The sequence below is a fragment of the Vicugna pacos genome, chromosome 2 (assembly GCF_048564905.1).
Source record: "Vicugna pacos chromosome 2, VicPac4, whole genome shotgun sequence".
Lineage (NCBI taxonomy): Eukaryota > Metazoa > Chordata > Mammalia > Artiodactyla > Camelidae > Vicugna > Vicugna pacos.
The window spans coordinates 82,353,069-82,370,623 of record NC_132988.1 but is presented as its reverse complement, the minus strand read 5'-3'; the positions used below and the strand labels follow the sequence as shown (position 1 = coordinate 82,370,623).

The 17,555-nt window shown below is 39.1% G+C and overlaps 1 long non-coding RNA gene across 1 annotated transcript; it reads right to left on the bottom strand.

Moving 5' to 3' along the window:
• Positions 1-3,756: 3,756 nt before the first annotated feature.
• LOC140687177 (uncharacterized) lies at positions 3,757-8,112 on the bottom strand. The gene is made up of 3 exons (XR_012061343.1): positions 7,860-8,112; positions 5,128-5,161; positions 3,757-4,574 (listed from the first exon to the last, which is right to left on the bottom strand). It is a non-coding gene; the product is annotated as an uncharacterized lncRNA (long non-coding RNA).
• Positions 8,113-17,555: the final 9,443 nt, after the last annotated feature.

Genomic DNA, 17,555 nt, shown 5'->3' with positions numbered 1-17,555 from the left:
ATTCTCTATTGCAGATTCTGAACATTATGGAGGGGAGGAATCGTACCTAAACTTTAACACCACAAGCTACACTGGACATAACCTAAGTTAGTAAAGAGCCATTGATTTCTTTCAAAGCCATTGGACTGTCTGTGGCACCTGCATACGTGGGCCACGGTCAGCACTCTCAGAGCAAGCATGCTCTGAATGGCAAGTACGCTTGTTATACTTGGAACTTAGAATGAGCAGTTTAGTAAAGCCCGTGTTTCCATGTCTTACCGTCGGGCCTCCGTCAAGGATGCTATCTAACGCAGAAATGACCATCCAATGAGCAATCAAATTATTATTAATGAATTTAGTCCAAAACGCTCCCCTTGGCCTTAAATACCCATTTGCGGTAGTGTCCGTGCCACTTCTGTAGGAAATGCCTTTGCCACGATGTAATCTCCCTCCTGTCTCTCGCTCACTGGCTGTCTCCCTCCCACGCTGGCGTACGTGCTGTGTACACATGGAGAACATCCTGTGTACACAGTAGCAGCTGTCAGCGGTACCCACTCCAGACGGGTGAGCCCCAGGTAATCCTCTGCTCTGAACTGGCTAGAACAGGCTGTTCCTGCATGAAAATGGGAAGAAAGGAAGAATTCAGCGTCTGGTAATAATATTTGTTGTCATGAGTTGGGAGTAACCACGTGGTTTATAAATAGTGAAAGGAAGCAGAGGCCACTGAGCTGTGGGCCTCCGTTGCCCATTAAAAATAAATAAATTAATGAAATGAAATAAGTTAAACCTGAATTTGGTGTTCTAGTTTTGCCTCTCAAATTAAAACTTAATGCTCGATGTAGTAACCTTAACTGGTTTTCTTTGATACTGGAACTAACCTTTACTTTTACACCTTTAATCTTTGAATATCCGTCTTTACAAAAGCTTCCTTCTCACTTACGGAATCTTATAGAAGGAACAGCTTTTAAGAACAGTCACAGAAATAGCTCATCAAATGGATAAATAAGACAGGAGCCTAATCAGGACGGCAGTGTTTTGCATTACGATACCCTGAGTACTCTCATGATAAAACCTTGATGTGAAAATGTTCCTTCACTTCGATCTGTGACCCAGCGTACACATTCGGGACAGCATTGTCATTCCTTAGGTTCATCTAGCAACTGACGTTGCAAAACAATATTCTTGGCAGACTCTTTGAACTTGCTCTGCTGTTCCTTACCTGCATGACACACACGGGGTTGAAAGCTGTTTGTTTTTGTCCTTGACTTCTTTTAGTTATGTTTGGGTCCTTTTTAATGCATTTTAGTTGTTGAAATAAGTGGAGGAAATATTATATTAAGTAGATATATATATATATAAGATTTTTTTAAACCAGTAGCAAAAGAGAAACAAGTTAGAACATCTAAATGTTTAAAATGTGAAGATGTGATATGGCTTACCCAGTGAACACTAGAAGTTTCAATTTAAATATTGATTTTTCTACTTTTTATGACTACAAGAAAAATGTGATCACTTCGGCTGTCATATATTTACCTTCAGTGCTTTTCTAATGATGTCTTTCTGGATTCTTGGCCTTGATGCCACAGACCAACTACTTCACATACAGTGAAATCCTAATTAACCTTTGTGTCTTGGATCAGTGGCAGAAGGTGAACGTTGTTTTAGATCAAAGTTAACCAGAAACCTTTTTGTTTGCATCCAATATGAAATATTTGTAAAAAATATTGCTGTGTTTTCCTACCATAGCAAGTTCAGCTATATTGAGTATTATTTGATTTTTGATGATTTTTGAATCTTAAGAATTGTCTAATATTTATTATTTCGGATACCATTATTCTCCATGTTATAGGTTAAATATCATAAAATAAATTGGACTGAATATGCATGTGTAACATATACCCTAGAGGTTGAATTTTGGAACCAAATTCTTAATAAGAGCTTGTCATCTTCAAGTCGAAGGCAGAAGAGGAAAACGACTTTGGGTTGCATCCCAGAATTGTAAGGTTTTATCATTCCTAGCTGACTCTCCTCTTCTTCCTCTCATCTCTGGGAGTTCCTATCATTCTGGGAATACCTGTCGACACCACGTGAAGAATAGACTATGATGTGACTTTACAGTTTGTTTACAGAGGACATCTATGAGTATGCTGTTGATGTAAATTGGTTGGCCTTTGCTGTATCCACTTCGTTACTGTTTTGCTGCCAAAATGTGAGAAGCTGTCTTCTCTTCCTCCTACATGTTGTGCAAGTGTTAAAAAATGTAACTCACCACACCCCTTGTCTACTTTTTAAGACTCAGTAGAAAGAAAAACCATACATTAGGATAAGGTTTGTATATGTGTTTTTACTGAAAATTGGGCACCTGCAGCCTGGTGCAGGCCTCTACCTGTCTGACTTACCAATCGTCTACAGTGCTGCCATGGAGATGACGCTGTTTACTCTCCAGCTTGGTCCTAAGTGGTATTTGAGAAATGAAGCCTGTGAATTTCCCTTTGTGATAAGAATACAGTGAACTCAGCAGGAGCTTGGATAAATGAGCTGACCATCTTGTCCCCACCCCCATTTTGTCTCCATAGTGAATCAGAAGTCTTGCCCACATCTGCCTCAGTGCTTGCTACTTTATGTTCCTATTTGAGGATTTTGTTTTCTGTTAGCGACATCCTTTGAATCCACATGTGGCCCTTTCGGTTGAATCTGTCCCAGTGTGGGTCAGCTGCTACCACCTGGCAAATAACAGGTGATGTGCTGAATCTCCTGTCCATCCTTGTAACTGTATCCTTCTTAACGAAATTCTGCAGCCAGCTAAGTAATTATAAATGGCATCTGTGCAGACACTTGGGCTTACGGATGTCAACGAGATTTTAGACATTTTTGCAAATGAGAAAAAAGTCTTGTAAATACTGAAAAAGATTTCCGTGAACTTTATCCTACTCTTGGGAGAAAAAAAAATCTTGGCTACAGAAATAAGATCAATTTGCTTTACAGTGACCAAGGACATAGATGAAGATGGATTGAAGTGGAAAACTCATGTCTCACAATCCGTGACATCTGCCAGAGGTCATTACAGCTACTTTTAACTGTGAACATTCACCAGCTAAACTACTCACTTGCCACAACCAAATAACCTCTCTCAAAGTAAATCCAATACATCTGTATACATGTGTGGATAGAAACAACAAAAAACCCTGAAAAATTACTGTTGGCTATTAGGTAAATCAAAGTGATGATCATTACAAGGGACATTTAAATAACCGTGGGCCTGGGGGCGAAATGACTGTGGAGGCCAGAATGAAGCACCAAGATGTTATTCACAAGTTTCGTGTGTGTGGTTTTTTTTTTTTTAAGACCCAGATATCTTGGATACTCATCATGAGAATAAAGACTGTTGATAATGAAATTAAAGCCAAGCAATAATGTGCCAAAAAGAGGCAGTTATACCAGCAAGTGCGTCTGTAATGGGCACACCATTATATAATTATGGTTTGCTCCATAAAGACTGACTGTAACCCACAGGCTAAAATAAGCAAAGGCATACTTTCTGCTTTCTTGCTGGAAAAACTTGTTTAGGAGAGCCATTGAGAGGTCCAGCTGTAGTGAGCATTAGATTTTATGGTTAACGTCTCTGTTTTAACACTAGCCAAGACCAAAGGAGTCACCAAGTTAAAACTCAAGACAACACTGGAAACTTGGTTGAAATGAAGGATTAAATGTATGGTAATTACTATTCCTGGACACTCGCTTGTAGGAAAGCAATTCAGGTAACTTTGTGTGGAGGATTACCAACTTTGCGTGGAGGATTACCAGCCTTAGCTATGGAAAAAAAAATAAGGGTTCTCAAATGCAAAATAACTAAAATGTGAGTACTCATCTCAAAGTGGGCCTCAAATAATGCCTTACTGAAAATGATGTTCTCAATGGGTGTTTCTGAAAACCAATTCTTCCTCAAGTATCCTTTTGGGTTCAAGCTCAAAATCGATTGGCTGGAATAAAAATGACATATTTTACACTTCAAAAAAAGATACTGATGATCGACCAGCATGGGGATAGTTATGATGAGAGATACCCTAGGGATTTCAGTGAGTTAAAGAGAACTCAGTGGGGGGTGAAACACTAACTTCTTTCTTGAACTCTTAAAATGGGGGGATGTCATCTGCTTATTTTGGGGTGAAAATGAGAGCTTGCTTTTTGGAATTGCTGCTAGTGTTACTCTTTGTTCCTTTAAAAATTAAACTGTCTATTCTTCGGCAGAACTTTTAAGCAGTTAAACAACATTTTTCTGGTTCATATTGCTTTTAATATCATGTAAAGATTCTGTATAGAGCAAACCAGAAATGCGCGGAAGGGGCTTATCCATGTGTATCCATGTCTCTTAATGATTTCAGTAGTCTTAGCATTTATTTTAACCACATCTTTGAGTAGATTATTCTTCATTAATGCTTTCTGGCGTGTCTTACAATGATGTTGGTCATCGGGAGATTACAGTATTAATAGTCATGCTCCTCAATCTCTAGCAGGGAGGAGAGCCTAATTCTTGTGTTAAGGGCGTCTGGAAATACCTTTTTCTGAGGTTGAGAGAGGTCATCAGGGCCTGAAAACTCAAGAAGGAAATACAGTAACAATTACTAAATTTCTAAATGTATTTATCTCGCTGTACTAACGTGTGAACAATATGTCGTGCATAACACTGTAGCTGGTCGTGGTATGTCAGTACATCCTGTAAGTGTGTAATGTCTGTGAGTGGCTGGTTTTCTGTTTTTATGTGTAGAAAAAAATACCATGCTGTATCCCATTTTAAGGCCAGGTTCTGTCATCAGGAGGCTGCATGTTCGAAAGTGAATAAAACCAACAGACGTGTGTGTGCGTGTTCAGTAACAGAATTTGTCCTTTCATTTTCGAAGGTCAGAAAGGGCTGTTTTTTTTTTTTTTTTAAGCATCTCTGAGAGTAGATCACATAATTATCACAAAGGCTGAACACATTAGTCAGTGCACGGGCATGTTACTAAATATGCCAGGGCTAATCCCCCACATCCTTAGTCACAGGTAAGGTCAGTTCTTTGACCACTGGGTTGATTTACATTCCTCACACATCTTCTCCGTGTTAAGTGTGTGACTAGGATGTACATACTATGGGTGTGATTGTGTACATACCTTGTATGAATTATCTAAATCCTCAAAGCAGTTGCTGGAAAGAAAGAAAGAGTTGTTAGCCTCAGAAGGGCTAATCAATGTGTATTTTCATTTTCTACACATAAAAATGTATACATGACATAACTGTAAATAGCTTACCCACCTATCCATGCGCACATAGATGCATTTTATTCATACTGGTATATTTAAATAAATCACAAATTAAAACAACTAATTGAAAGCGGCATCCTTCCATGACTGTTCTGTTATATGTATAGTAATATCAGATCAGATGCTCCATATTCAATGGTGTTACTCCCTGGTAGCAGATTTGGTGCTTAGAAAGCCCAGCCCCACTGGACCATGCATAGCTAGTTGGTGTCTCACTGAGGCACGGACTGGTACCTGACCATCTTCAAAGGCTTAATGCTGTTCTTTTAGCACCTAATTTTCTATCTGGAAATGACAAACACTGGGGAAAACCAATTATGTTTTATAGACTCCATTTGTACATTTATTAGTATGTTTATTTGCACAGGCTGATAAAAGCCCTACATTTTTTTTCAAAGACATAGCTCTAAATTTCAAAACAGTATATAGTCACTCAGAGTGAAACCTGATTGCAGGAATTCTTCTCTTGAGATCAGCAAAACAATGTTTAGCAACACCAAAGAGAAGTCAAAGAGGCAAACTTTTTTTAAAATGACAGGCGACACTGGTAGAAGAATAGGATAATAGCAATTGGGATTTCCTTAAGATAGACTCAGATAAACTACGATGTTGACGCCAGGTGCTGCAGTGGGGACTAGATAAGATTAGAGTCATTGGCCAGGGAATGCTAACATTGGGTACGTCAACTTACCACAATTCCAATCGGTGAGTTGACATTGTTTTAGTTTCTCTCATTTCTTTTAAAAGGAAATACTCTATTGGCGATCAGAAAGTCTGTGATATGGTTCCTAGAACCTAATGTGATTTGACCTCAATTCTTTGATGCTGAAAATTATGTTGGCTGGATATTAGGTTGAAGATATGAATGGAAATACCAGAATTGCCAATTAATAGAGAATTCTGTGTGGCAAGGTACAAATATAACCACTTCTCAGTAGAAAGTTAGTAATACCATTTAATACATATTCATGTTTTAAAAACTGAATGTGCCATCTTTGTATTTTAGATAAAAAGATTAACCAACCATAAGAACACTACAATTATAACTAGAGCTAGCTGTGTTTTTTAACGACTAAAAACAAACTCTTTATAAGAGCAGTACACATGAAATCTTGATGTCAATATTTACTGTTGCTTAAAAGACAGATTTATGTAATTATTTTGAGAGATGCATATTAATTTAAATGCCATCCAGAAAAATTATAGATGTCAATGTAAGAATCATTTGTGTGTGTAAGTACTCAACAGAGAAAGAGCAAAACTGTAGTGTGATGTTAAATCACTGAAGAAATGGTAGTATTTAAAATGAAATTCCATTTATGAATGTATCAGTATTAGAATCTAAAGTTATGTCTTTTCATACTGTCTATATACAAAGGTCATTAAATGATTTATTTAAGAACGTCCTCATCTTCCAGAAATCGACCTGCCAATAAAATTTCATTTCCTAGAAAAAGGATGAACTATTAAGATTTATATGAGGACAGATCAAGATTTGGAAATTATGTACACTTCCAACCTCATTGTGGATTTGATATCTGAATGGATGAATGAACGAAATTCAACTGATGATCTAGTTTTACCCTTGAAAAACTTTCAAATATAATTTTTTTTGCATTTCACTTTCCATAATAAACGTGATACAGATGAAAAGTTACAGTGTTCGTTTTTTGTTGTTACTGCGTTTGCCACAAAATTGTTCTCTTAGGCCTAGATGCTTAGAATCGGTTGATTTCAGTGTGACAGACTTTTGCCAGGTATCTACAAGAAGAGCTGAAAGTATATACAGTGAAAGGGTTTTTCCCTTTAATTGAAATAGAATTCTCATAGCATCAACAAAGCCTGCACGGCATCGGAGGTAGTGGTTTTTCCTGCTGTTGGTGGCACAGCGGGGTGTGTGTGTGTGTGTGTGTATACAAGTGTGAACTTTTGCTTTTGCTTGGTGATAGTGATGAGAGGTTGGCATTCGTGGATATACAGGAAGGGGTGGGGTATGGAGCACATCTCTGTGTTAGCGTGGACACTTATATTCAAGCTTATATTGTCTCATGCCCAGGCTTAGCTGCCTCTGCCTGCAGCCATCCAGCTGAGCTGCAGTGTGGCGCCAACTTCTTCGTCCGTCCATTCCTGGGTACACAAGTCACAGGTTCCTAAAAGAAGGTGGAAGACCAGCTATGGCCTCCAATCCAGCTTAACCATTAATAAAGCTAACACTATAATTAGATCCTTTTTGCCTTCTTGAATTTGTGTTCAATTCATCAAAAAAGCTGTAGAGTTGGATAGATATAAAATCTATGAACCCCAAAATCTTCAAAAGATGACTTGACGAATTTTTCATGAACTTTACACAGTGATTGTTTCAAAACATCCAAGGGCCATGCTCTCCCTCCACCAACTCTGTGCATATAAATACACACTATTTCAGCCTAAAATGATGTCCAAGGGCTGTCATGATCTAACTCTTGTATACTTTGACATTCACTCTTGGCAAAATTAAGCTTCACGCATTTCCAAAGACATAAATGCTATTTGAGAAGGTAGGTCATGCCCAGGTCCTCAGAGGGCAGAGATGCTTGACTTACTCCTGCAGCTGTTTATGTCCCACCAGCAGGCGTTCAGCTCATTAGGTGCCTCTTCCAGCCAACTCTTCTCACTCACCTACGCCTTTAATGTTGAGTAGTAAACGCAAGAGCAGCCTGATCGTAATTCGGCTTCTCTGGACTGATTGTGAACTCAAAATACCTCTTATTTCTTGGGAAGGGACTGCCTTTTGTCAACCACATAGGATCACTTTGGATCTACCACATGTTCTTAATGAATTCATGAATGCCAACGTTGTTTAATTTTTCTCAACACCATTCTAGACTCTCAGTGAGCTAAGTTACAGAGTTCTAAATTCTTTAGACCCTTTGAATTATCTTAATGTTCTATAGCCTGTTTTTCTAAATACATCATAGAGGACTAAGATCGTAGACATTCTTATTATCAGAATGGAAGCTGAAAGTGCTCAAAGAGATTTCTGGTGGGAGTATTGGCATCTCAGGGATGATCTTTCCCTACACCTGTTTTAAGTTCCACTTGACACATCTCAATCAAACTGCACAGGAACCTTGGTCTATCATTAAAAAACAAAAAACAAAAAACACCTAAGCAGAATGTCATTGTCAAAGATATCCCAGGTGTTTAGAAGCAAGATAAGACTTCTTAAAGGGTTGGAAAGTATTTGCTTATTATCTGTGTTCTTTTTGCCTAAAGTCACTCCAAAGAGTAATGGCCAAAGGCTAGACATTTTGCTGGGCACTTCAACAAGTGTCTCAGCCTTGGGAGGTATATATAAATGCACATTTTTTTCCAGTTGATTTTTTTCTCAGTGGTAGATACTTGAAACATATGAACTGGATGTTCAAAAAGGAATAGTGGTAATTACCCAGGCTCAGAACCAAAGAAACCTGGGTTCAAATTTCAGCTTTAAAGCTAAATTCCACGGCCCAGTCACTTAATCATTTTGAGGATTAGTGCTTTCATCCGTAAATTGAGGATAAATTTTTGCAAAATTGTGAGGATTAAATGACACAGGCAATACAAATGTTAGTTCCTTCCCTTACTCCTTTAATTTTTGTGTTCTTTGCTTGAATTTTACCATTCTATTACAACCAAGCTGGCATTTTGCCATTTTCTTCTCTTCAGTAAACTTTTAATAAATCTAGAAAAGTACTAAGAATGTTTTAAATCTGACTATGATGTACCTAAATTGTGACTTTAAACATATTTCTGTTTTGTTTAAAACATAAGGATGACACATTCACTTAGTTACCAGATCTTTAAGAATTAGGAAAAGATTTGAATTTTTAACTTTGTCACCTCAAATATGATTTTTTAAATATCAAGTTAAATGCTAATTAAAAATGATCAATTCAAAAAAGGAGGAAAAAAGGCAAACATTTGGTGACTTTAACTGCACTAATACTTAAAACTTGGATATGATAAAAGATTCCAGATGCAAATTAAAAGGGAAGTGATATAACTAAATATTAGAATCTGGGAAAAAATAGGAAGAACACCTACAAATCAGTTACAAAAAGATGAAAACAACAGAGAGGTTTGTCAAACTGTATAAGCAAGCGTCTTAAATATGTGAACATGTGCTCAGCTCCACTAACAAACCTCCATCTCCCACGCCTGAATGCCGTTGCAGGCGGCCTTCCAGATTCATGCGGGCTGAGTTAGGAGTTTTACATCCAAGAGATGGAAAAGAGTACTTCACCTGCACTATAAGGCCTGCAAGTTGGAGATCCCTGGTGATGTGTGTGTGGGAGGGACACAGAGAGTCAGTGTGGGAGTGAGCGCGTGTGTGCGCGCGCGAGTCGCGTGCACACACCCACCCGCACGCATGCCCAGAAGCTGTTCACGTGTCCACGTAAGGCAGGAGGAAGGACTGTAGGGGGAGGGTTTCCTAAAGAATCCACAGAACGTCCTTGAGAGCAGGTTAGATACAAACCCTTGTCAGAGAGAGCAACACTCAGCAAAGTATGAACTTGCCTGATCTCCTCCGTTCCTCTCTCTCCCCGGTCTTCAACCAGATTATTTGGCAGAAATAGAATCTCTAAGGGGTGGAAAGCAACAAGGATCTAAATCACAACCTCCATCTTCATGGGGGTCTGTGGGGCTGATAAGGAGAGAATTTTCAGTTATAAGCAGAATAATGATTATTCCATGAGACCGAGCATTTTAAATTTGAATTGAGATTGCATTTGCAAGTTGAATGCTGAAGTTGAATGCCGTTCCTGCTGAATCGGGGGGGTCCCCAAAACTGAAATAGACTCTGTCACTAGTGATGACTTTGCCACCTGACATAAAGCTTTGTGTGGACGGAAAATACTGGAAGTTCATGTGACAGAGCCATGCTACCTGCTTGGCCCCTGAAAACATCTGCATTTGTGGCTGCTGCTAGTCCAGAAGCCCCAAAGCTCCCATAGTTTTTAAAGGTCAGCGTCAACATTAGCGCTTCTGCAGCTTGTGAAGGGAGAGTCCCAGGTGATTCCACTTTGATTTATGCAGACCTGCCGTGGTAGGCAGAATTCTAAGGAAGATTCCCGGCCTCTGGTACGCACACACCTTTCCTCAGTTCTGTAATCAATCACTGCTGTGAAGTGATTTCATAAATATTATTCAGGTCACAGATCAGTTGACCTTGAACCAGACAGATTATCTGTATGAGCCAGACCTAATCATGTGAGCCCTTTGAAAGCTAGACTTTTCTCCAGCTGGTTCCAGAAGTCAGCGAAACCCACTCTATCTGGCCCGAGAGAAACCAAGCATCTACTTGTGAACCAGGAGTGGAATCCACATGGCAGGGACTGCGGACATCCTCCAGGGGCGGAGAGAAGGCTCCAGCTGAAGCCTAGAAGGAAAACAGCGACTCAGCCCTACGACTGCAGGGAAATGAACTCTGCCAACAACCAGCGAGCTTAAAAGAGGACCCCCAAACTCAGGTGAGAACTGCCGCCCTGACCAACACCTTGATTTCAGCCAGGCGGGGCCTGGAGGAGAAACCAGACGTGCTGAACTTTTACTTCCGACCTACAGAAACCATAAGGTAACAAATGTGTACTGTTTGTTGTTGCTCAGTCTCTGGTAACTTGTTGTGTAGCGATAGAAAACTAATATACCCCTCAGTTTGGGATTTGAAGTTGCCAAAGATCCACTGTGCAGTCAAGGACTTATTTATTTCTGTGCTACCCAAACCAGGGTGCACGAACCCTTCCACGCTAAAGTGCCAATTTTCCTGAAACACCTGGCGGTAGTTTTAATGGGTAAGTACGTGAGTCGCTTTAATATTGAAGGGAACATGGATGTGTATGGTTGTATCTGTCTCCCGTCGGCTATTCTCTGTCCATTCTTCACCTTGCTCATCCTGCTTGGTGCACTTGGAGGCTGATTTGTATAGACAGGGATCACAGGCCCCCTTGCCATGCTGCCACCACCTGTTTTCAGCTTCTCCACGTGCTGGCGGGAGGTGGGTGGCACGGAGGAGAGAGAGTAAGGTCAAGGCATTTATTTCCCTTATCAGCCACACTGGGGGGCTTGTGTTGGCTGTGTCACCCTTATTTGAGCCGGAACCCCTGCTTCTTTATTAGGCCGGGTCCTGGCTAGTCCTCCCGTCCTTGGCTTCTCAGGCCTGAGAGTCATGTCCTGGACCCCAGCTCATCACTAGACCCATGGTACTACACTACTGCTTTGTGATTGCCCTAAAACCTACCTACATCTTTGTAGATCTCTTTATAAAATTCTCCTCACTTACCCAGTTTGAAAATGCCATCTGTTTCCTACCAGAATTTGACTTATAGAGGAATCAAAGGACAAAGTCTCCATTCTTAGATGATAAAACACAGGACTTCAGATAAATTTCTGTCTTTTGGCTGGCTGCCTCCAGCTATGCCCCTTCGCCTTCCAGTATTATTTGTTTATCATTCTCATCTCCCTCTAGGAATAGTACTGCATAAAATTTGAAAACTATTTGTTGGTGTAAACAATGTCGATCATATGCATGTAAGAGTTTCTTTTTTTTAATTGAAGTGTCATTGATGTACAACGTTGTGTTAGTTTGTGGTGTACAGCATAGTGATTCAGTTACACATTTATATATACATTCTTTTTCATATTTCTTTTCATTATAGTTTATTACAAGTATTGAATATGGTTCCCTGTGCTGTACAGTAGGACCTTGTTGTTCATCTATTTTATATATAGTAGTTTGTATCTGCAAATCCCAAATTCCTAGTTTATCCGTCCCCTCCCTTTCCCCTGTAGTAACCATAAGGTTTTCTTTACAATGAAATGTCATTTTCAATCATGGTGAAGCCTCCTGGTGTGAAATAGGCACCCGGTTACACGGTGTCTTCAGGTACTAGTGCTTATCCCAGGGCTCTTAAGATAAACACTTAACAAAATTATGTGCCTCACCTTCTCCATTCACAAAATGGGACAATCAGTATTATTTGTCCTTTGCTCAAAATTAAATGTATATTTATTTAAATGATTATATTTTAGTATTTTTTCCAGACTGGCACTATTAATCATTGTAGCGCAGCTATATTGAATGTTTACTACATACCAGCCATTATTCTGAGTTTCCCATTCACTTATCTCATTACTCTTCAACATAACTCTACGATGTATTATTATTATCCTTCCCACTTTACATATGAAAAGTGAAATGCAATTTAGAGATGCAATAAAATGCAGCGAGGTTAAGTGCACATAGCTAGTTAATGGTGGCACCAAGAAAAACCCACACAAGCTCAGTGCTGTCATCTACTTACCTGAATAGTTCACTACAGATGCCTTACTGTACACAAAATGCTGGTGACAGAAAAAAGGGGGGGATTATCAAGATGTCAGATACTACTTCACTAAAACCTAATGTTTTCTCATTATGACCTAACTCATTCTTCTATTAGCCCTTAAAAAATTTTAGTAACTCAGGCTTCTAAAGAGTTATTTAATGCATTACTAATAAGGTAATAAATCTTCTCAAACCAGGGGTGGAATACAAAAAAAAAAAAAAAGAACCATTACTTCTGGAAGAAAATAAGGTTTACTCAAGTGTATTCCCTCTAAATAGTGTGGATAATGGGAGGAAAGAAAAAAACAGGTTAAAGTATCAAAATGTCCATTCATAGTCTATGCAAATCACAGTAACAAGAAGTAATTTTATGCAAAGACTGCAAAAAAAAAAAGAATACTTAATGAAACTATATAAAACTACTTACCATTTTCTGGACAGAAAAAAAAAAGATCTGGGTGGCATTATTTTATGTGCAGTCTGAAGTAGTTATACAAATTGACTAAAAATTATTTCTTGTCTCGTAGCAAATGAGATCGCTTTCTACCCTCTTGCATGTTTTAATAATTCATTATTAAGTTAAATATTTATGAACTTTATAAATGTAACTCATAAAATAAATGAGCAAGCCTTGAGCATATTTTAAAATAATTAATAAAATTATTGGAAGGTGTCAGTTTTTATTGGTTGCCTCCTTTGTGGAAGAACCAAGGCCTAGTACAGCTGCTTGTTTTCCTTGAAGGTGAAATTCTCATTTAAAGATGACTGAGACATTTAAAGTAATTATGAATTCATAAGGGATATAATCATTTCACTTTGAGAAGGTTTTTGGCTTATCTTCCAAGGAGGTATACTGTGACAGAACAGAAACCATCAACATTTTTGATGTGGATAAAGAAGGAAAGGAAGGTACAGACACAGTATATTAATACTTCCTCTCTGAGAAAAATATTAGAAATGCTCAAGAGATCAGCACAGACACAGATGACTTGGCAGATAAATCCTCAATTTCAAAAGTCAGGAACAGATCATATCTCCTTCCAAGAACTTTCCAGGGCATAATAACCAGCTCTGACTGTAATTGGGAGAATTTGTCTACACGAGGTCAAAAGTCAACCAGAATCTTAATCCAAGAACCCATAATAGATGTAAACAAAACGACATCCCAAGAACCATTCTTTCACTTGGTAGACATAAATTAAGCACCTGCACCAAGCACAAATACGACAATGCAGGTGTCGGAAATGTGGACGACCCCAGCTCTAACCCTTCAGAGGTTCCCGGATATGTAAACCACAAAACACAGCAATAGCAAAGGGGCCACAATGGAGTATTATCAGCTACTATAGGAGCCTAGAAGATGAAACTCTGACCCTGCCTACAGAGTTCAAGCTGGCAGTTAAAGGATGGCAACAGGAAAACACAGTACATAGACTGTCACAATGTATATTTGCACCCCTGCATATTTATAGCATCTTGGATTATAATGTCACAAATTATTTGTCACTAGACATATATCACCATATCGGGAAACTTTAATGTACATATTTCAGTCATCCATTAATTGGTGAGATGTAATAGGTTTAAATGGAGAGTATCATGAAAAATAATTGTGTAAATGAACATTGAAAAGAAAAATGGTGTATTATATAAAATATGAGGAGATACATGATGAGACATGATACATAGAAATAAACCTCCTTTATCCAAAATCCCTAAATCATGTTTGGAGCCAGTAATTAAGGGGAGTACATCTGACCCAAAGTAAACTTTAAGATTATACTTTTTTTTTTCTATAAAACATATGAGACCCGTTGTTTCCATTCACTGTTATCAAATTGTGTTTATGATCTCTGGAACATGAGCATAGCAAAGAGTACCAAATGTCAGCGCAGGATACAAAAATGGTCTGCAAGTGCTCAGTGTTTGTTAACAGAACAATAAATCTCATGATATTCTAGAGTGGAGAAGTCATGTGGGTCAGCACAAAACTGTGTGAAACAAGAATGTCTACAACGCACTGTGCTCGGTTTGTGATTCTCTAATATAATACACCCTGAGGTGCTCAGATTGCCCCTAGGGATTACAGTACAGGGGGGGCGGGGGGGGGGGGACGGGGCATCCCCACACAGCTGTCAGGACCTCAGTGTGAAGCATTTAATGGCGGTGCTCATGTAATAGAAGACATCTGTTCCTGTTAGCAGCCGGTTCAGACCACGGGGCTCCTCTCTGTCCACATCTTGCCTGCTGATGAATGTCAAAATGAGATGCCAAGAAGCAACAGGAGTAAATCAAAAGTGATGCCATTCATCAAAACCTCTCTAACCTATCCTTTCAAGTTGAAAGGCAACAGTTGCTTTCTAGCCTTGAACTCAGCAGTCAGAGCTTACACAGGTCTCTCTCATGGTGCTTACCTCACCCGTGCAGCATGTCTTAGTTATGGAGTAAGGCAAGATTACTGTGGCCTGGGTTCATTTTTCTTTCTCAGCCTCTACTTCCACTCTTGGGATACTAGAGAGTCTTTGAAATGAAAACTCGCAGTTTAGTTTGAAAGGGTGAGGAAGAAGCAAACCTTTTCACTCTTGACTATTATTCAATCTATAGATTTCAGAGAGTTTCTGCTCCCATAACATAACTAGGATTAATATCCAAGTCCTCTGAGCCCACACGCTGCCTTTAGTATAAGTTGGCACCTCAAAAATGTGGGAGGGTGTAACTATCAACACCACTCCTCCCTCAGTGCCCTGACATCTGGGCACACAGCCCTGTATTCCTCCAGGATGAGAAAGAGAGGCAGAAACTACATCCTTTGGATGACTTAGCATTAGAAATCACATAGCATCACTTCTGAGATACTCCATTAGTCAAAACCCAGATTCCAGGGAAAGAACATAAATCCCAAGGAGAGGAGTGTCAATCACCTTGTAAGATAAGCATGCAGGGTTGAATGAAAGTATTGATGCAGCCATTTTTAGAGCATGTATTCTTCAGCCTGTCACACCTTCCTTCCAAGGTAAGGAGGGCCCAGTCCTTAGAAATAAAATGGCCTTTCTCTCCTGCTCAAGGGTACAGAAAATAATTTCACTTACTCTCTCAAGAATGAACAAAATGTTTTCTCTAAAAAAATGAAGATTGTATATTCATATCCAGCTGGAAGTATTTAAACTTGTTTCTGCCAAATAAATCCATCAGTGGGAATCTCTAAACCCAGGAATTGTCAGAGTCAGGAATTGTCAGAGTTAGGAGGTAGGTTGTGAACTCAAGTTTCTAATTGGATTACTGTGATCTACAATAAGAAGTTATATTTGTGCTTCATGCTGTTTCTGGCACAGAGATAATAGCGTTAGAATTTCCTAAGTGATGGGAGCTAGAAGATGTCTTTTGTTATGTTAACTGAGGTGACTTTTGGACAAAACCTAAGGATGGGGACTGGTTTCCAGGGGAGCTAACCGTGTGATTAGAGGTTCTCTCAGGGGAAGCAAGAGGGGGTAGAAGCTAGATCAATGGCGAATAGCCAGTGATTTAATCAGTCATGCCTCTGTAATGAAGCCCCCATAAAACCCAAAAAGGTAGGAGTCAGAGAGCTTCCAGGTTGGTGATTATATGGATTTTCAAGGAGATTAACGCATTAGAGCGGTTATTGAAGCTTCTTGCCCTTTCCCTAATACCTTGCCCTATGCATCTCTTCCATCTGGCTATTCCTGAGTTATATCACTTTATAATAAATAAGCAATCTAGTAAGTAAAATGTTGCTTAGTATTTGTTAGCAAATTATTGTTTGCATAATGTTAGCAAATTAATCAAACCCAAGGAAGGGGTCATTGGAACCTCTGACCCACAGCCACTTGGTCAGAAGCACAGGTGCCAATCTGAATTTGCAATTGGTGCCTGAAGCGGGGGGGTAAGGCAGTCTTGTAGGGCCCAGCCCTTAAGCCCTTAACCTAGGAGATCTGACAGTATCTCCAATAAATAGTGTCAGAATTGAGTTGAATTGTAGGTCACCAGCTGGGGTCCCAGAATTATTTGGTGGTCTTGGGAAACACCCCTTCACCAACACACACACACGAATTAGATGTTGAAACTGAGTTATATTACAATTTGAAACCAAGGAGTTACCTAGTACTAGTAACTTTAAATCCATCATGAAAGTACGGCAAAATTATATGCAATTAATAATGCAGTAGGTAACACAACATTGTTAATCAACTATACTTCAATTTAGAAAAAAAATGCAATAGGTAAAACTTTATGATAAGCTACTTGGATAAGGATTGAATTAACTTCCCTGTAGGAACAGAAAAATAGTTTGAATAATTTGGCTAACGTACACTGTGAATTCTAGATTCGAATAAAAGAAGAGAAAGAAACAGCAATTAATTTAAATCATTTACACCACATAATGACCTAAGACTTGGTTGTTAGTAAGAATAGCATAGCATTCCATTTTTCAATTTTTAAATACAGAGTTAATTAACAAAGAGTTGTAGACCATGGATTTGAATAAATTGCTATAGGGGAGGAAAAATAACTTCCCCTCTACCTTTCTGAGTTCTTAGCTAGACCCCTAAAAATGGATTAACAAGAGAAAACAAGCAGAAGGGTATTCACATGGATACCTCATGCACACACAGGAGAAGCCCAGGAAAAAACGTGCAGCTCTCTGAGGTGGCTTAGAAATCAGGCTTAAGTCATCTTCATAGGGAAAAGGGAAAGGGAATGTAGACCTTTTAGGGAAGAATAAATGACTTTTAGAAAAGAAGAATGGTCCCTTAGAAGAACAGACTGGAGTTACGAGAGTTTGTGACAAAGTTTAGGTGTGTCAAACAGTCTCTTCTGTAATGAAACTCCTGGGGGAGGGGATTTATGACAGTTGAGTTCCTTTTGGAGGCTCTGTCTTTAGGCAGATACGGGGAGTTCAGAGAAAGCCTTTCCC